Source organism: Pinus tabuliformis, chromosome 7 (genome assembly GCF_031772625.1).
Source record: "Pinus tabuliformis cultivar Carrire ecotype Pingquan chromosome 7, CPIR1, whole genome shotgun sequence".
NCBI lineage: Eukaryota > Viridiplantae > Streptophyta > Pinopsida > Pinales > Pinaceae > Pinus > Pinus tabuliformis.
The window spans coordinates 1,908,710,188-1,908,730,989 of record NC_142293.1 but is presented as its reverse complement, the minus strand read 5'-3'; positions in this window follow the sequence as shown (position 1 = coordinate 1,908,730,989).

The window sequence follows — 20,802 nt, the reverse complement described above, 5'->3', positions numbered from 1 at the left end:
TTTCATGAGATTATAGAAGGAGAAATACAACCCAAAGAAGGAACCTTTTTTTTAGTTATTTTGGTTCATCTCTAAATTATTTCTCTCCTAAAGGAATACTACGAATAAGAAACTCTCCATGGAATCAGTAATTCCTTTGCCAACTTAGTTAATTTTTTTAAGTCTACAAAAAGAGGATGATAACACATCCTATTTCGCTATATGTATCTATATGATTATATCATAGCATATATTAGCTTTAATATACATTTATTATCAAGAAAATATCTAGAGTCATCATTAAACTGTGGGCATGTCCTATTTTGATGTCAATGGTGCCATGCAATTGGACACATGTTCAAGGATTTCCCTCTTATCTCAAAGGAATTCATGTGGATTACTCCACTAATATAAACCAAGAACCCTTTGAAAAAGCCACATAAAGGAAAGTGTATATGTGGTCCTAAGGGGAAGTGAGTTCATGACAAAAACCTGTATATAAAAATAAGTTTGAGTTTCTAACCTCCCAAGAGACTATCTCAACAAAACATGATGATCATGAATCCTCCAAAATGGAGAAGTAACCCAAATGCATTATTAATTTTAGAAAAGTACAAGTTGAAGACTCAACTAGAATATTAGTAGAATCCTTTCCAAAATATATGGCAAAAATAATAATTGAAGAAGATAAGACACATGTCACTTCAAAGGACATGGATCTATGTGAATAAATCCTATTAGAACTAGCAGAGTATTGGAATTGGGAAGTATCCGTAAACTATTCTATATCATCATATTCATATCCTTCACAAAGATTATCTCAAGGAAAACAAACGAAAAGTTAATACTCAACATGAATCCAAGTATTTGAATCCTTATCTAAGCATTTAACATCACACATTTAAAGATCCTTGTAAGCTAGTAAAGATGGTAAAAAAAGTATAGCATTACTACAACAAGGACTTGATCAGACAAGTTGGAGAAATGTTGGCTAATTAAGGATGGTCCATGTTGATGAGAAAGGAATTTCCTTATACCCAAACCAAAATTCCATGAATATAATATATTTGAACATTAGAGGCCCCAAAATATATCATAGAATAAATTCTTCTTAAGGAACATATCTATTTATATATTCGTGTGATGATACTTCGCCCGTGATACTAAATGTTTTAGTGAAAAGGTAAGTGAAATTGCATTCTAGAGTTGGAAAGGTGTTCAAACACTAGCAATGGATGCTAGTAGTCACACATGGGGACTTGTTATGATTTGGAAACCTTAGAAACTAATAATTATACACCTACTCCTCATATTATCTTGGCCTCTTTCTATTTAATTGGCTTAGATGAAATTGGATATATAACCAATGTCTATGGTCCTCACTTGACTCTGAAAAAAAATAACTTTCTTCAAAATTTAAAAAATCTTGGACCCATTCTAGTACGATCTATGGTTAATATGTGGTGATTTCATTCTAATAAAATCAATGGAGAAAAAATGAGAATGGATATTGTTATATGAAACCTATGGCTGCAGACAAAAGTATCCTCCCTACAACTAGTGGCCTACTCTAGAACAACAGAAAGAAAATAATATAATGTCACCATTAGAGAAATTGGAGAATGGAAATATGCTTAATGGGATCCCCAACAAGCTTCATTCTCCTCTCAGTCTATAAGCTCGAGTCATAGCTCTCATCCCTATAATTTGATCTTGCACAAACACTCAACACAAACCAAATATCTATGACATCTATGTACCATTATCCAATAACTCTATTCAATGGATCAACATAGCATTGAAATATATGAATGTAAACATAACATAACACATATGGGAAAACAATATACTCTTTGTATTAATATGAAAGGGAGAGAGTTTACAACCAAAAGTGGAAACTGATCTTGTAGAGATCTCCCCAAGTTGACTTATCCTTCCTTGTCACAATGCACACCTCAAGGTCATCCTTATGCATGGAAATGATAAATCTCTTATCATCAAAGAAACAATATGAGGGTATGATTAGTCTCTAAATTCCAACCCTCATGTTGCACATGGCTATATATTTATAGGAGACTGTGGTAGTTTAGAAATTATTATCCATTTACCAATCGATGCTTCAGATCCACTTAGAAGGGGACGATGAGCTCAAGAGGTAAGAGGTTAAATATTCATATCAGATAGGATTTAAATTTCATATCCAAGGTAAATGGTTGTAACAAATCCTAGAAGCTTCTAGAAGAGGAAGCTTCAGGATTCTTTTTATTTTTCTTGAATTTCTAGAATCAACACACCCCAAATAAGGAACAACCTATTGTTGATGAGAGAAGGCGAAGAAGGGAGAAACGTGCTACTCAACATAGTTCCCTAAAGGGCCAGGGTCCGTTGGGACTTAAAAGCACTAAAATAAGGTAGTCAAACTCAGAAACATAGGGATTTTGGAGAGTCATGCATACAACTTTGTGTAGGTATGATGACAAGGTGTTCATGGATGTTGATTGATCTAGTTGGTAGGCCTATTTAGATGTGACAAAATGGCCTATAAAAGATTGACCCTGAAGTGCAAAGTTAGAAATGACAAGTGATGACTAAAGTGCTTTACCTTGTGAAAAGTTTGAATTAAGAACATCTCCTTGAATCATCATTTGTTACAATATATTTTCATCATGATATAGTTGTTGAGGGAAGCATACCCATATTCAACACATAAGCTAACATTACATGTATAATGATCAAGAAGTCATGTCCGATGATGACAAAGGGTGGATCAATGATTGGAGGACTATTCGTATGATCATCGCCAACATACATTATGATCTTATATTAATCCTGAAATCACATCCTAGATGGATGGACCTAGATCTTGGGTCTTCTATCTCATTCACTAGATCATATAATGTGTGAGTCTAACCATGTGAATAAAGGAGTTGGAGTCAAACATGGTAGACACCATATGATTACTCTCCAATGATGTCAGTTGTTAACAAATGCGATAGAAACCATTGTTGGTGTCAATGGCTGTCAACGTACAATAGTACAATCTGCATGGCGTGAATGAATGACTTGAAGTTGAGCACCACACAAAAAATTTCGATTGAAGGCCATTGACGAAAACCTTTCATCGGGAGTGAGGAAAATTTCCATTGATGGCTTTGATGCATGATGGCCTTGATGCATCCCCCATAAATGACATGAAACTGGTATCATGATTTGAGACAGAACGATTTTAATATGAAATTGGTTTAGGAACGACAAACATGAAGGTAGGCTTAAACGTATCGTAGTAGATATCAATTGAATGACTTCTCTTGAACACATTAGTGACACTGAATTAAGTTGGAATCATTGACCCAAAACCGAAAAAATAGGCTTTGAAAAGGTATGATGCACCAAAAGACAAGCATATTTCCCAACTCAACGGCGACGAAGATGAAGTGGAAGAGTTTCATGTTCAAGATCAGCTCGCTATCATTAACACATTTATTAATATGTTTTCCAATTTCCCCGCCATTTTTTGTCGGTACCTCTTTATTTTTAATAAGCTTGAGGAGGATAACATATGCTTCATGTGTAAGTTCATCATTTGGATGAATCCTTGTAAGTATGCATAATGAACTGTGAGAAGGAGTGGTTAGGCCTCATCATGTTTGACACTTACATCGATGTTTAAGTTTTTTATGAGTCCAACAAAGTTCTAACTCGAGTCCTTTTCATGTTTAGAGAGTTTAAAAAGGAAAACTCCAAAGGCTCCTTTTCCTAAATAGTCTCTTCAGTCCGAAAAGGTAGCAAACAATAATCAGGAGGACCTATTAGCCATGTTCGACTAAGGTATTCGTTTTTGGTAAATAGTTTATGTCAATCTAGAAAAGTGTTTAAAATTATAATGAGTAGATGTATTTTCATTTACTTTAATGATTTTGAAAATACAAGTGCTCAACAATATTTTCACATTTAGGATTCTGAAAAGAGGTGAAAGAGAAATCCATTTCTAGTAGTGAGTGGTATAAAAGGGTAAATATTGGTTCTCGTCATGATGGAACTTCTTAAAACATGTAGAGGTCAAGTGGTTGGCTCATAAGACCACTCATCATAGCGGTTCCTTAGGAAAGGGTAAGAAAAACAAGTGAAGTTATATGATTCGCCAAGGAGATTGTGACAATGGAAAGAGAAAACCAAGGTTCGTATGGTAGAAACAGGCTGATAAAAATGGAAATCACAAGAATAGGATGAGAATGGTTTCATTTTTTACACACGCTTGAAACATGGGGAACTATGGTTGAAATTGGTTTCATTTTTTGACAAGCTTGAAACATGAGAAAAATTATGTTTGAGAGTGGTTTCATTTTTTACACAAGTTTGAAAGAGAGAAAAACTATTCTTGAAATAGGTTTGCATGCCCCCAATATAATGACTAAATTCTAGGCATATTCCCTTGAAGCTTCATTTAATTCGCCTAAGTAGACTATCGTTTACTAATAGGTGGATGGAAATAAGGTTCATTTACGAGATCAAGTGAGAGACTCAACTCATAATTCACAATATCTAATCAAAGGTTTAGATTAGAAGGGGATTTGTTTCATTTTTTAGCGATCTTGAAATCAGAAAAAAACTATGCTCATGAAACATTGTCTGAGCTTTCAAAAAGCTTGACATAAGAAAAGAACTTTGTCGCAAGAGGTTGTTTCATTTTTTAACGAGCTTGACACAAGAAAAAAAACTTTGTTCCAGGGACCTAATCATGACCATCAAAAGCTCAAAGTTTCCAAGAGGTTCTAATCATATGAGAGAATAATGTTCTGGAAGCTATCAAAGGATCCAATGGAAAGATGAGGCTCCAATTCTCCCAATACATGATGCACTACATCACTTACTAGATTATCAGTAGATGCCGCCATGGAACAGGTTGCCACAAAATTAATCTGTGGTGGGGAAGATACCACTTGCATATAAGGAACATTTAGTGATGCTATTTTATTAGGAGTCAAATTAGGACTAACAAACAAAAGTTAGTCAATGATCACGATCCTTCCTTCATGTGGGAAATTCTTCACATGAAAGAGTGAAGAGAGAAGAGCTCCCACGCCATAAAAATAGTCATGCCCAAGGAGTAAAATAAAATCCAAAGAGACTTGGACTACCTTCCCATTAATATAGACAATATTTCCTCCCAAGGTAATAGGAAAATGAAGAAGGATCCCAAACATTTGACTCGTTCCTCTATTAAAATTCAAAAGATTATGGGCAACAGGCACAAGATGTGAGAACTGGAAGCTTGCCAAGTAGTTGAGGACAAAATATTAAAAGACACCCATTCATCTATGACTCTCCGAGGTACAGACATATTATAATTCTATACTATAATCTAGAAGATCACATAAGGAGGAAGATGATATCTTTCCAATCGACTCCAATCACAGGAATGGACAATACTACTAGGAGGGGGTGTGAGGGGAATTGGAGAACTGCTCCCTTGTGTTATGGGACTAGGATAATTTTTCCGGTATGTTGTGGTAATGGGAGAATTTCCCTCCTGTACTGTGGGAACAGAAGGATTGTCTCCCTCTTCCATTGAAACGGGAGGCTTTCCCCCCCATCTCATTAGAATACGAAGAAATGAAAGAACCTAAGAGATATGCACTTCACTCCCTACAGGAAAGGTACGATCAACTAATGTTGGAATTGAGTCAACCATTACCTCAACCAATGGTTGGTAGATAACGGACTCATGTAATTCATGTTTAGAGAGAGTGGAATTTATTGGATTTGAATTGTGATCAATCATTTCATCATCTAGTGGAGGATTAGGGGAAAATTAGGATATAGTAAGGTTTTCCGAAACTTTTGAGGATTCATTCATATAAGGAAAAAGGTGAATAGGATGATTGGCTTCACATAACCTATAGGGAAACTTGACTTTACCCTTTTTCCCATGGGCCTTGCTATTAGTAGTTGAATTTTTATCACCAACATGATCTCGAGAGGTTGATGGCAAACATTGATGTGAGTGAGTTGCAACAAACATAGTAAAAAATTCCATGTAATAAAGTTAATAAAGGAAAAAATAATACCCAAGGTCATGGTGTCGTGGCGGAAAAAGTCGTTTGTGTGGACACAGCTGACCTCCCTAGGAGTCTAAACTCTCTAGCGACAAACAAGACAAAATGGAGCTATCTTTCTCTAAATACACCTTTTAAAACATGAAAACTACAAGTGTTTAGGCTTACCTTATTCCAAAACGCTGTTGTTGTAGCCCGTCCTTGCCGATCCGGATGAGCTCCTCCTTCACATCAATTCCTGCAACCACAAACAATCAAACAATTACCAAGCACTTGCATCTCATATAATAAAACATATATTCAACATGCAGACCAAGGAACACATGAAATAACTCATTAACACAAGCTATTGAGAAAAATGACCCAGTTTGTATTAATAACGAAACAAAGAAACTCTTACAACCTGGCCTTGGTGTTGTGCAAGTTCCTCCCAGGGTCCATCAAGGGTTTTCCTCTACTTTGACAAAGCTCACCCACTTCCAAGTAGAATCAAGCAAAGACAATCTCTCTTCACAAGGCTCTAAATGGGAGTCCTAATTCCTGCAGCATTTACCCAAAGAAAATGTATAGCTTCAACCTCCCCTCCCTCTGGCTCAATGCCTTTATTTATAGTGCTGTAAAGAGGTTATTCAGGTCCACCATCAATGGGATAATCCCCCTCTTTGGGTGGGATAGCTCCCTTATTGATGGGATAAGATCCTCCTTAATAGAGATACATGAACCAACTGGAGGCGCATCCATTTCATCAAACCGACCTCTAGAAAGTTCTAGAAGTAACCACAAGTAACTTTTTTAAGATGAAACTTGCGCATTTTGCCTTTTACAGAAGGACGCACCTGTCCTTTGACATACGGAGCGTCCAAAGACGCAGACTTTGTGAACATTGTGAGCGTCCCCGCAGGTAAGGCTTGAGAGAACCTGCGACCCCAGAGATAAACACATTTTTTACAAGACTTTCTCTCTTCTTTGAGTTTGAGATGGATAACAGAGGCATAAGACTTGCCTAAGAGGGTAGCATGACTGTTGATTTGAGCCATACTAACTGTAAGTAGTCATGGTGACATTTTTTAGTGTAACAGATTGCCCCCTAAAGTGCGAAGCCTGGAATAGATTAGGGTTTTGTAATTCTAGGAAGGGTGAAGCGCTTTATCATTTCAAGGATTGTCTTGTGGATGACCTGGTTGGAACCTGCAATTTTCAACACAAAATACATGTATAAGATTATATCATCGCTGAGGTAGGCATTCCCATACTCAGATTCAAAACTTTAACTAATGGACTAACTACTCTGATACAGGAATGATCTTGCAGTACATCATTTTTATAGACTTTTGTAGACACAGTATGGACGCAACCATCTGTTTATGATTAGTCTACATAGATAATGAATACAAAACTCCTTGCAGCCTGGATGGTAGAAACTAGATCCGGGGTCTTCACTTCTACTTCCCGAATTGGTACGATTCTAGCCATGTGATTAAATGATTTGATGTCGAACATGTTAGAAACCACTTGATTACCAGTCGATGATGTAAACTGTTAACAAGCGTGGGAGAGACCACCAGTAATGTCAATGGTTCTCAAAGTACCAAGCACAACCCGTGAAATGTGAATAGATGTTTTGATGTCGAACACTTCACGGAATCCTTTGATCGAAAGTCAATGATGTAAACTGACGTCAAAGGCGAGAAACCTGCCATTGATGCATGCAGACTTCAAGGTACTGTCGATTCCTAAGTCATCTTTCTAGATAATGTGTCGATGTCGATAGAAAGCGACCCGTTGCAGGCAAGCCCGCAACACGAAATCATTGTTCAAGTTGAAGAAATGTTGCTGTAGGGACTGACTCAGGGATGGTCAAATGGACGACAAGTATTTTGCAGATGAAAGTTTTGCTTGCAGACCTCTTGAACACATAACGACACGACAGATGGCTTGGTGACGAATAACTCAAAGTTAATCCCCGGAACCCGGTTAAAGACTTTCAAAGTGGTTTGATCAACTGTGAGGTAAAAGATTTCCCAACCCAGGTGAATGAGACAGTGTCGTGTTCAAGAGCGGTGGTAAAGTTTCTTTCGAGACAAAAGGTAACAAACAGGTTCATTCTTCTCTCTTTTCCCCCACCATTTCTGGCAAGTACCTCTTTATTTTTAACAAGCTTGAGGAGGATAACATATGCTTGATTATAAGCTCATCCTTCGGACGAGTCCAACCTAGTTTAAATTCGAACCCTAGGAAGGAGTGGTTCGTTCCTGTTTGTAATTGAACAGGTCCTCTACTGTAAAAATTTAACGAGCCCAGTATAGGAGAAACTCGGCGTTTTTCAATTTTAGAGAGTCTGAAAAAACTAAAGGAGACTCCACGTTGAACTTTTTCGTACAGTTGTGTCCCTCAAGCCCGAAAAAGTATAAAATAATACCTGGGGGAACCGCTTGATCTTGCGACCAAGGAGTACTTTCATAATAGTGTCGTTGACCTGAAAAGTAAAAAGCGATCAAGGACACGTCGTTTTATTTCCTTATCGAGTTTGAAACGACAAAAACCCGGCAATCTTTTCCTGATTTTGCGGTTAGAAAAGAGCTAAAAGGGGACCGTCTTTTAATTCCGTTTTAACGAGTGTAAAAGAAACGCTCGGCGATCTTTTCATGTTTTAGGAGTCAGAAAAGGGCTTAAAAGATGACTCTGATATTTTTGTTTGTGAAAAATTACAATTTCCCTCGAAATCCCTTTGTCCTGCACAAAAGCAACACATTACTCATACCTGTTTAAAATAGGCAAAAATACATCGAGAAATACCTTTTCATGGTAAAAAATGAACTAATTCATCCAAAAAACCTATAAAAAGACCTTTTACCATGTCATTTTTACCGTTTCACTGTTGAGGTTGAAAAAGGAGCTTTTGACAAGAAAATTTCCCGTGGTCGCTGCGGAAAATCCGACCGTCGGAATCGAACGCCGTCTTATCCAGGTATTTTACACATCCTACTCTGCATTTCTATCCATTTAGAATTAATTTTTAGGTCTTAGTTTTATTTTTTGGGGGGGTTTTGGTTTTGGAATGCGCCTCTCGGCGGACGCGGGTGCCCTTCGGGTGGCCCGCGTCCCCCGACTTTTTCTCACACGGGAGAATAGTCGGAAGACGCGGCCCACCTTCAGGCCAGCCGCGTCTGGGCGCCCTGTGCTACAAAGCCGGGGTGCGTCTTCCGAGAAGTGCGCATTTCAAAACCCCAACTCCCTCAAAAAACTACCAAAAATTCCCAAATCAACTTCTAATTGCTATTTCTGATGTGCAGGGTATTAACCATGTTAGATTGGAGAGAAAGAGAGCATGTAGAGGATGATGAAGTTGCAATAAATCATCAACCTTCTCTGGATGCCCTAAGAGCATGCGGATTATACAAATACTGGACCATACCGGGCATGAGGGGCCAGGTAAGATTCTTGGAGTGGCTGGTTGAGCGATGGAACGTTCAAGAACAATGCTTTTACATAGGAGGGCACCAGCTCGAGATAGAGCCCTCGGATGTATACTTTCTCACTGGCTTGCCGAACAGAGGCGAGCAACTCAGTCTTGCGGGGACTAGGCCGGGTGGCCAATCCCTTGATAGTCTCCGCGACGAGTGGTGCACACCTGGGGCTCACCATGCGAAAGGCATAGGGATAAAACACATCACTCTGTGTGAACTCAAAGTCATAGCGTTCACGGTTACCAGAATTTGCGGCGCGGCCGCTTTACACATTGCTTCCGGATCCCAAATGCAGATGGCAATTGACTGTTACCAAGGCACCATTTTCAACTGGTGTGAAGCTGTGTCGGCTCATATGAAGAGCCAACTGACCAAGGCAAAGAACGGACGACTAAAGACTTTTGGATATGGGCCTGTAGTCGTGAGCTTTGCCTTGGAGAGAGTTCCAATGCTGATCCCTCAGCAACTCGCCGTTGATATCTTGGGTCCTCGAGAGCCAAAGTTGATACGATGGGTTGCGGTGATGGCCCGGCATCCTGACGAGGGCACGGCGGTGGTTCGATTCTCAGATAGTTACTTTCACTGGTTAAAGGACCAGGTTTTTTCGATACAGGACTTTCCGTATGCCGGAGTGGATTTTAGAGGTGATCCGGACATGGTTCTTCCACCGGGAGAACAATGGGATGACAGAGGTACTTTATTTTTCACAAGTTTTCTAGTTATGTATTTTTTATTTTTCATATATATCGTCTCAAAACTAACAGTAAAATTTTCAAAATGCAGATGTTGGTCCACAGCGTCTAGCCAACCTCCGGCCTTTTGATAGACTACATCCAGCTGCACCGGTACCGGCCCCACAGGATGCAGCTGCAGAAGTACTAGCTGAGTTGGAGCATGATCTAGAGCGTCTCACGGCAGATATACCTGAGACTACTATGGATGACATTCCTACCAGGCTTCAGCGCTTCGTAGTCGCGGTCCCTGGACCGTTTAGGAGATTTTTGCGTAAGGTAGCCCGTGCAGTGGTGTCATACAGAGAGCACCACCAGTGATTGACTAGTCACTTTTGTAGTCACATGTGACATTTTGACTTTTTGTACTTATCATTTTTGCCGATCATAAGGTGTTTTTCAACCATGATCGAAGACGATGTATATTTTTTGACACACTCCTATCTATATATATCACTATTACCGGCTTATCTTGTTTAACATATGTGATGAAATGTTTTTAAATTTACTTGCATGATTATCGTAAATGTCTGTCCAACATTCGAGAAGCAATTGCATCTGCTAATGTATTTAAAGACCTTGGAATATGTTGATATTCAATGTAATCAAATTCACGTTCCAAGAGACGCACTCTCAAAAACAACCTTCATAACACAGGATTTCTAATGGCATAAACTCTATTAAGCTGTAATACAACAAGTTCAGAATCTAACCTCACTATCAAACGTCGAATTCCAAATGAAATATATTCGGATAATAATTCAACCACTGCACTGTATTCTGCAATGTTATTCGTTGTTTGACCGAGGCTTACCCCATGCATAGAAACTAACTCGTCAGAGGGCGAATAGATAACCCAAGCTGCGGAAGAGATATTTCGTGTACTATGACAAGCACCATCAGCAAATCCAATGTATGTTTGGAGAGGCGTCGACATCTGCAATATCAAGAGTAAAACCAAGATAAGCCAGAATAACGACGAAAAAACACACTCTCTAAGCTAAGCACACTGACTAAACTAACAAACACGCTAGCTAGAAAGAAAATCTAACCTATCTAAAAGATTTCTCCATCCACCATTTAAGCATAATACCTCTTTAGGTAAAGTCCATTTCTGGGTTTACCCAAAGAGTCCCCATCAAAATCAACCAGCTCATAAGCCCCTTTTGCTAGCTTTCGCTTTACAATGTAGGGTCCATGCCACATAGGAACGAATTTTCCAGCACCTAGCTTATCGTTAGCTTGATCATATAATAGCACTAGGTCTCCTTCCGAAAAACTTCGAGGTGTTACATTTCTATCATACTGAGCTTTCATTCGTTTCGCGTGAGTCTCGATTGCCAATGTAGCGTCACGTCGAGTCTCATCTAATTTAGCCAAGTACAATAAACGTTTCTCCTCTTCGGAAGTAGCTGGAAGTAATTCGACAGCCATTTGAAGTGATGGGATTTCGCATTCAATGGGTAACACAGCTTCCAAGCCATAAACTAGCTGGAAAGGAGTGAACCCTGTTGAATTTTTCACTGAGGTTCGGTATGCCCATAGCGCTGAAAATAACATGTTGTGCCAATTCGACCGATGAACACCAATGGTTCGTCGGATCATGATAACCAAAACTTTGTTGATAGACTCAACCAAACCGTTGGCTTGCGGATAATAAGGAGTAGAGCTATCGTGGCGCAAACCAAGCTGGCTTGTAAGCTCAGTCATCATGATGTTTCGAAAATGGCTCCCATGGTCAGTAATGATTGCTTGTGGGACACCAAACCTAGTTATGATATGATTGAATACGAAAATTGCAGCTGTTTTGCCGCTTGCGTCGAATGTAGGCATCGCCTCGGCCCACTTAGTAAAATAATCAACCGCAAGGATGATATACGCATGCCCCCCGGCCGAGTGAGGGTTACAAGTAATAAAGTCGATACCCCATTTGGCGAATGGACCAGCGGCAATTATAGGGTGGAGAGGAGCAGGTGGAGCGCGCATCTTGCGATCAAACACTTGACAGTTGTGGCATTTCCTGACGGCAATGATACAATCCTTAAACATAGACGGCCAGAAATAGCCAGCGCGCAACACCTTCTGAGCTGTGGCATACCCAGACATATGACCGCCACATGCTCCAGAGTGACAATCATTCAAAACTCTCTCAGCCTCTTCGTGAGTTAAACAACGTCGAAAAACTAAGTCTGCCCCCCAGCGATAAAGTGTATCTCCAATAATTCTGTATGGCTGGGATTGAAACCGAATTTTTCGACGTTCTGCTTTGGAAGCTTCAGGCCGAAAGGTTTGGGTTTGGAGATAGATGATTATATCCCCGTACCACGGATCTACAGTATTGATAAGAAACAAAGATTCGTCCGCAATGGACTCTTCTGCCACAGTCTCTGTGTCAGCACTAGGGAAATCACACATCAATTCCGCGAAAACTAACGATTTCTTAGACTTGGACTTCTCGAACTCCAAGTCGAACTCTTGCAGGATAACGATCCATTTAGAGTACTTGCCCCCTAGCAATTGTTTTGTCAAGATATAAATCATAGGGTTGCAATCCGAAATAACTGTAGTTTTGCGGAGAAGAATGTAGTGACAGAAACGCTGGACAGCTTGAACGGCTGCCAGGGCCAATTTCTCCACATGCGAATATTTTAGCTCAGTGGGATTCAAGGTCCTACTAAGATAATATATCACATGCTCCGCTCCGAATTCATCTTCTTGAACTAACACCATTCCAATGGTGGAATGCGAAGCTGCGAGGTATAAGAAGTAGTCCTGGTTGTAGTTGGGAGGATGCAACAACGGTGCATGGGTCAACGCGTGTTTAAGTGCATCAAAAGATTGTTGGGCAATCTCGTCCCAAAAGAATTGTGCGTTCTGTTTCAACAACCGTGTAAAACCTTTAGTGACCTCGGCGTAGTTTGGGATGAATCGGCGTAAAAAGTTTGCTTTCCCTTGCAAACTTTGGAGTTGGCGCAAACTCGAAGGAGGAGGCAATTTGATGATAGCCTCGACTTTCGAGGGATCGACGCGAATGCCGGCTTTTGAAACAACAAATCCCAGCAATCGACCTGTTTCTATACAGAAAACACACTTGTGGGGATTCAACCGAATTCGATAATGCCTACACCTCATAAAGATTGCTCGTAGATGGACAAGGTGATCAGCTCGATGTAAAGAATGAGCAGGCAAATCATCGAGATAGGGTTGCACAATGTGCTTGATGTCATGAAATGCATAAGACATCGCCCGTTGAAAAGTAGCCCCAGCATTCTTAAGCCCAAAAGGTAATTTGCAATAAGCAAATGTCCCCCATGGACAAATGAATGCCGTTTTTGGTTGGTCGGCAGGTAGAATATTGATTTGATTATAGCCCGAAAAACCATCCATAAAGGAAAACATTTCACTTCCGGCACAATCATCAATAATTTGATCGATATAAGGCGTAGGATAGTTGTCTTTTGGACAAGCTCGATTTATATCCCTATAGTCGATACAGATTCTTATTGTTCCTTGTTTCTTGTTAACCGGAACAATATTCGATACCCAATCCGTTAACGGGATCGGATAAATGAAACCTGCTTTCAACAGCTTTTCGACTTCTGCTTTAATCGCAGCCGCTTTTCGAGGGTGAATCTGACGCAACCGTTGCCGGACGGGTTTAGCATCCGGGTAGGTCTTTATTTCATGAACAACAATGGCAGGATCGATTCCCGGCATTTCCTCGTAAGACCAGGCAAACACATCGCGGAATTCTTGGAATAGGGCCTTGTAAATTTGGATTTCTTCTTCAGTACATGCGGCACCTATATGAATGTTCTCCTCAATTCCGGGCTTCACTGAAATATCAATGGGAATAGTACGAGAAATATTCCCTAAATTCAGCTCTGAATCAGAATGTTTCGTTGGATTCTGAGCGTCTTTGACATATTCAGCGGTAAAGATAGATGAAAAATCATTTTCAAATGCATCATCCTTAGGTAAAAACGAAGATCTGTGATGGAGATCCTCCCATGGTAGATCATCTACACTTAGGATTTCGCGAAGTTGTTCGTCAGATGACACGACTTCGGGAAACGCTATCCGTTCTAAGGTTGAGGTGAAAAGTGATTCTTCACTGACCACATTCATTTGGTCGATTGCGGTTGAATGCGAGTCGGTAAAAGACATGACAGCTTCATAAGCAATTTCATATGGACTCAAAGGCATAGCATCACCGAATGAGTCTATCTCAGAGTCAGATGGGACAATCCAAGGATCGTCATAAATAATGTTTTCTGATGTAATCATATGAATTGTCGCAAATGAAGGGTCTACGTTGAGTGGAGGGAGGGGAAAAGTTCCCAGTAAACCGGAATCCTTAACTAAACCTACACCAACGTCCCTATAAGGGATTGTCGTCTTACCGACATGCTGGATACTCTCTGAAGAGGCTGGGTCGGATGAAAAGTATGTCAGCTGATCAATAGTCACGATCTTACCGTTATGTGGAAACTTAATTATTCTGAAGACCGATGAAACAACCGCTGTCATAGCATATGACCAACTTCGACCCAAAAGAAGGTTGTAGTCTAGAGGGGCATCAACCACTTCCACATCCAGACTAACGGTTTTACCTTCTACCCCTATAGGCAATTCTTGTAGAATACCAAACGGACGGAACCCACGGCCATCAAAGGCCTTAAGGATGGTGGGGGATTGGTTCAACGAAGGAGAACCAAGGGATCTCCAACATTGAATCGACATAATACACGTAGAAGCTCCCTCATCAATCACAGTCCGATGAATAGGTCTGTTTTTGACTATCACTGGAATTTGGAAAGCCATTTGATGGGGGAGACGCGGTGTACTATTTTCTAGATCGAAGATCATTAGATTTGGATCCTGAACATCAACAGCTCCGATAGCCGACAAAAGCAATTTTCGTTGTGCTGGGCATGATTGCAGCACTTCTAACGCCGACATTGCTGAGGGTGAAACAGCTAAGTCCTCAACAATGTTGTAATTCTGGGCTGCTCTCGCATGTGGATTGAAAGCAGACCTTCGAAGTACACCCTTGGCGGGCGGCTTAATCACTAAGTCTGGGTTAGGTTTTTCGATCTGTAGTGGATCGGAACCAGGAGCTGAGGTTGATGGGTTAGAGTGAGAAGATTCTGCTTCCTTACCATCAACAGGATTCTTACTACCATAATCTTGCGATCGAGTCGCAATCCTCACATGAGACATCATCAAAATGGGTTCTTCACTGGCATTCGAAGAAGAACCTATCATCTTATTCTCCTGCTCTGGAAATGGATTTTTTAACACAGCAGGAGTGGGAGCACCTTTGACTATTTTCACAACCTCGGCCCGATGAGGGCAATCTCTCGTAAAATGATCCTCTTCACAAATAAGACAAGGATATCGAGGTTTGCGCTTTTCGTCATTGGTTTCCGACTTTTCTGTTTTCTCCTTCGGAGCCTTGTCTGCTTTAGCCTTCTTCTTTCCTTTCTTCTTTCCACCGTTTTTTGATTTGGCCGTAGATGACTCTACAGCGTGAATATCGGCGGTAAGTTCAGGAGGAGAAGACTCTCCTGTCGGAGAATCAGGCAAAGTGATAATTGGAGTATTTGAAGCCTTGGAAGACTTCTTCTTACTCTTCGTAGTCACGATACCAATCATACCATCAGCGGCATGAGATCCCGAAGGAGCAGCAGCGATTTGATTCGACTTTGGAAGATCCGGAATCTTCTCGTGTAATGTACCCGACTGAGTGTAAACTAAGTCAAGGTATTGTGCCTGAGCAATGACTTGCTCCTCAGTAACTACTCCGGCCTTAGCTACATCTTCAGTAATCTTCGGTAATAATGATTTGACAAACCATTCAGCTAAGATTTGGTCCGGGATAAAAACTTTCACTAACCTCCTACGACGTCTCCACTCATGGATGTGATCAGAAATGTACGTGGACGTCGATTGTTTTAGTGAAGTTAATAACTCCGTGCCATTATCGTATCTGACCGGCAACTGAAAGTGAGTTAAGAACGAGGTAGCTAACTGACTAAAGTTGTAAAAAGAGGCCCGTGGTAACTCAATGTACCACTTGGCCGCGAGACCAATGAGTGTACGTTGAAAAAGACGTAAGCGGATGGAATCATCTGAGATAGAATTCGAAGCACACCAGAGGTGGTAAGTCATCACGTGATTGGACGGATCCTCTCCAGACTTACCTTCGAACTTGGGTATATCACTGGGCAACTTATTTGGCATTGGCGGCCAGAACTGAAGATATTGAATTGGATCATTCGTTAGGCGCGTCAAGTCTGGTAAATCCAAAGTTGCGATAAACTGTAACTGCCGGTTAGGATCTCTAAAACTCTGGGTCACAATACCAGCCCCAGGAGGAGGATATCCAGGATAACTAGGAACAGGAGTCGCATTTGGGATATTATATCCTCCTGGAAAACCAGGATTAACCGGACCGTACTGGGGTTGTTGAGGTTGTTGATAAGTGTACCCAGGATACGGTTGATACTGGTAAACCGGTTGTTGGACAGCTTGCCCATGTTGGTACTGTCCCTGGTACGGAGGTTGAACAAATTGAGGTTGAGTAGTAACAACCGTACTTATACCAGGCTGACCTATAGGCATCTGGACCGTGGTTTGAATCGTAGATCCAGACAACGGTAAAGATGTCTGAGGTGTGGTAACAGGGACAGTAGAAACTGGAGCCGTCGATACTCCAGAAGTAAGTATGGTAGATGTAGCGGTAGTTGCAGCAGCCGTTTGAGATGGAGTGCTAGGTGCAATTGGCGGCTGAGTAACTACCGAAGTTACAGAAGTTTGAACATTTGGCTGGACAGGTTGCGGTTGCTGGGTTGGACCAGAAACTACGGGTTGTCCAGCTTGAGGAACCATCTGTACACTTGGCTGCAACACCTGTTGACCCTGTGATGGATCCCATACTAACATTCCAGGGTATTGACCCGTAACAGGTTGAGGATACTGAGATCCATAACCGGATTGAGGGTAGGATTGATAATTGTAAGGTGCAGTTCCCAAACTTGGAACATATGACTGACCTTGAGGCGGTTGATAACCTTGACTCGAGTATTGACCTTGAGGTTGATAACCTTGAGGTAAGTACTGATACTGGGGTTGACCTTGACCTTGAGGTTGGTACCCTTGAGGTTGATAACTTTGGGGTTGATACCCTTGAGGTTGCCATCCTTGAGGTTGCCATCCTTGAGGTTGATATTGATACTGGGTTGACCCTGGGGTACATATTGAGGCTGGGGTTGACCTTGAGGCGCGTATTGCACCATAGGTGCATACTGACTTTGAGGTTGCCCCCCAGACACGATTTGTGTACCTTGAGGTTGCCCCCCAGGCGTGAACTGCGGTTGCCCCCCAGGCGGTAATTGGCCACCTTGAGGTTGAGAAACGGGAACTGAACCTGACATCATGTAAATGTCTCCTACACCCAATGGTACATTACCACTATTTCCAGTTAATAACCCACGATCAATGGGTTGAGGAGATGCCCCCGCAAAGGTACCAGAAAGAGACTGATACCCAGTGGGAACAGAAGGACCGCCGTGTAAAAAAGATTCAGGACTTTGAGTAAACACGGACGACTGACCAGTCATATTTACAGGAGTATAAATACCTCTAGGTGGAAAAGCAGTACGAAGTGGAGAAAAACCTACCCCTGAGTTGTCCAAATAATTGGTTAACGAAAGGTACCAAGTAGTACTTCTAGGAGGACTGTAAAAGATGGATTCACGCTCCCTTAGATCAATAGTAAGTTGACCTTCAAGGTTAGAGACACCTATATCCTCCTCTGGAGCAAGTTCTTCTATAGCAATCAAACCAGTAGGAAGATTTTCGGTGATAATTCTTTCTATTCTTGGTGAATCTGGAACACTAGAAGTTGGAGTAACAGGCTCAGATATTTCAGGTTCTTCGCCTGTATCACTAGCAGACGAAAAATTACCGACAAGCTCAGAAACTGAAACAGCTTCGGGATTATAACCTGTCTCTAAACTTTGGTAATCCGGATGGACTACCAAGGAAGATTCTCCTTCTTCAGGTGAACCTACTCTACTGTCACTAGGAGGAGTTACAAGGACCTTTAAACCTTCTAGATTACCCGGGTCGTCTCGAGGAGGTGATCCCCTAAGTCTACGGGATCTTCTCAACAATTCGGCCACAGAAACAACTTCAGGAGACTGGCCCCGAAGTCTACGGGACTGTCTCGGTAATTCCGCCACAATTAAAGATTTTTAACTACAACACACGAAAACAAAGTAAAAAATTTCAAATCAAACCACCTAAAGTCTTCTAAAGAAGCAAACAAATTTGAAGCACACGCCTAAAGAATCTAGAGCGTCAAACCAAACACAAACAGTAGTCTTCTGGACCAAAAGCGCTAGTTGGTGATGAAATCCAACCTCGCTGGATTCAGTACAGAAATGGCGGGTGGAACAGTTACCCCGGCAACCTGCTTAATGAATAGACCGGCACAAGTTCCTCCACTTTAACCGTCTCGAAGTGAAGTGAACCCCCCGGAAAATCCAAGTGAGTATAACCGACGTCTGTTCCAGGTACAGTGGGACCTTCCCTCCACCGTCACCTCGGTAGAACCCTAAAGATTATGGTCACTAAAGTTACCAATCACAACAATTACACTTGGGGGAACAGTCTAAACTCCGACAGCACGCAAGGGCAGAGTAACAAGGTCAATCCCCTTACCGGCTCCTTGACAGTAATCCAAGGTTTATCGATAAGTGACCCCTGGCTCCTCGACAATGGTTAATCCGAGGTTTACCGTTTGTAATACGTACTGTCTGGCGTCGTTCCCAACGAGGGGGGAATGATCCCCTCACTGGTTCGGACACGAGCTCATGCTTCTCCTTTAAGAGGAGCTTTCCCAGAATGCAATTGAAACAATTGGATTTATTCTACTCAAGATAAACTATCTGTTTGGTTTTGTAGTCTTGGAGAGTTAAGTACTCACCTACTCCAAGACCCTAGCCTAAGCTATGTTGGTGTTTCAGAGCCCTAGAAAAATAAAAATTACTAGATTGATTTTAATTTAAGCGTTACTTTTAACGTTGTTTCTTAAGTCAAAAGGTGATGGAAGTGAAACCACTGGTGTGTTGACTCGACTCGAAACCACTACAAAATGCACCTAGGATGATTTACCCACTACTTTACTTTTTCAATGAATTGCTTAACTAAAAAGTTGAGAGAATGCACTTTTTATAAAAGCAACTTCTTAATTAAAGACAATCAAAGAAACAATTCGTTTGTCTTTTCCAAGCATAAAAACATGACCACTCTTTACTTGCACGAAAAAACTCTTTTTCTCTTTCAAAAACAAAAAGCTACTTGAAACAAGACTTTTAAAGAAGATGTTTTTGTATTTTTCCTTATTTAACGAAAAACATAAATCTATTTTAATAAAAAGCAATTGCAAACTATGAAATCTATGAAAATTCACTCAAAAACAAAACAAATCAAAAGGAAATTACCCTAATTAATCCTAATGAGGCAAAGCCAACAATGATTATTCTAAGGTGTTTTACTTGATCACAATCAAATCAAGGACTAGCTTATTGCAGAACCAAAAACTAGTCAAAACAAAACTCTAATCTTTTTGTTCTTTTGTAAAATGGAAATCAACACTTTATAAACAAGTAATTCGAAATTTGACCCAAAAGACAACTTAAATGGCAAGCTGCTCACACAAGGAGACTTTACGACAGGCCCGACTTCCAAGAAGGCTGACAAACCAGAGAGATCTAAGGCTGGACAACTTTCTACCGTCAAAGTCACTACAGGACCTATTCAAAAATCAAACCCTAGGCCTAAACTTCGTTGAAATCCACTAAAACACTCAAAGCTCACAAAACAAGTTCAGGTGAAAATTTTTGACAGAGTACTAAAGGATCTGGGCAGAAAACACTAAGAAAAATCAAAATCTAAAAGCAATTAAAGCAAAAATGGAGTTTTCCTAAATTCTACAGGAAGACGCAGGCAACCCGTTAGAACATGCGCGGGCCCGCTCTGTGCAAATGGCAACAGCGCGTCCAAAGACGCACTGTGCAGCACTCAGAGGGTGCGTCTTTCTGGAAAAGTTAAGAAAAACCAAATCTAACTAATTCTAAAGCTAAGCCACCCAAATACTAATTCTCACAGTCAAAAATCAGAAAATAAAAATGATTTTCTCAGAGCAAAGTTCACACAAAGGAAAAGACTTTCACATTAATGGATTCCCCAGCGGAGTCGCCAATTTGTCGTGGCAGAAAAAGTCGTTTGTGCGGACACAGCTGACCTCCCTAGGAGTCTAAACTCTCTAGCGACAAACAAGACAAAATGGAGCTATCTTTCTCTAAATACACCTTTTAGGCTTACCTTATTCCAAAACGCTGTTGTTGTAGCCCGTCCTTGCCGATCCGGATGAGCTCCTCCTTCACATCAATTCCTGCAACCACAAACAATCAAACAATTACCAAGCACTTGCATCTCATATAATAAAACATATATTCAACATGCAGACCAAGGAACACATGAAATAACTCATTAACA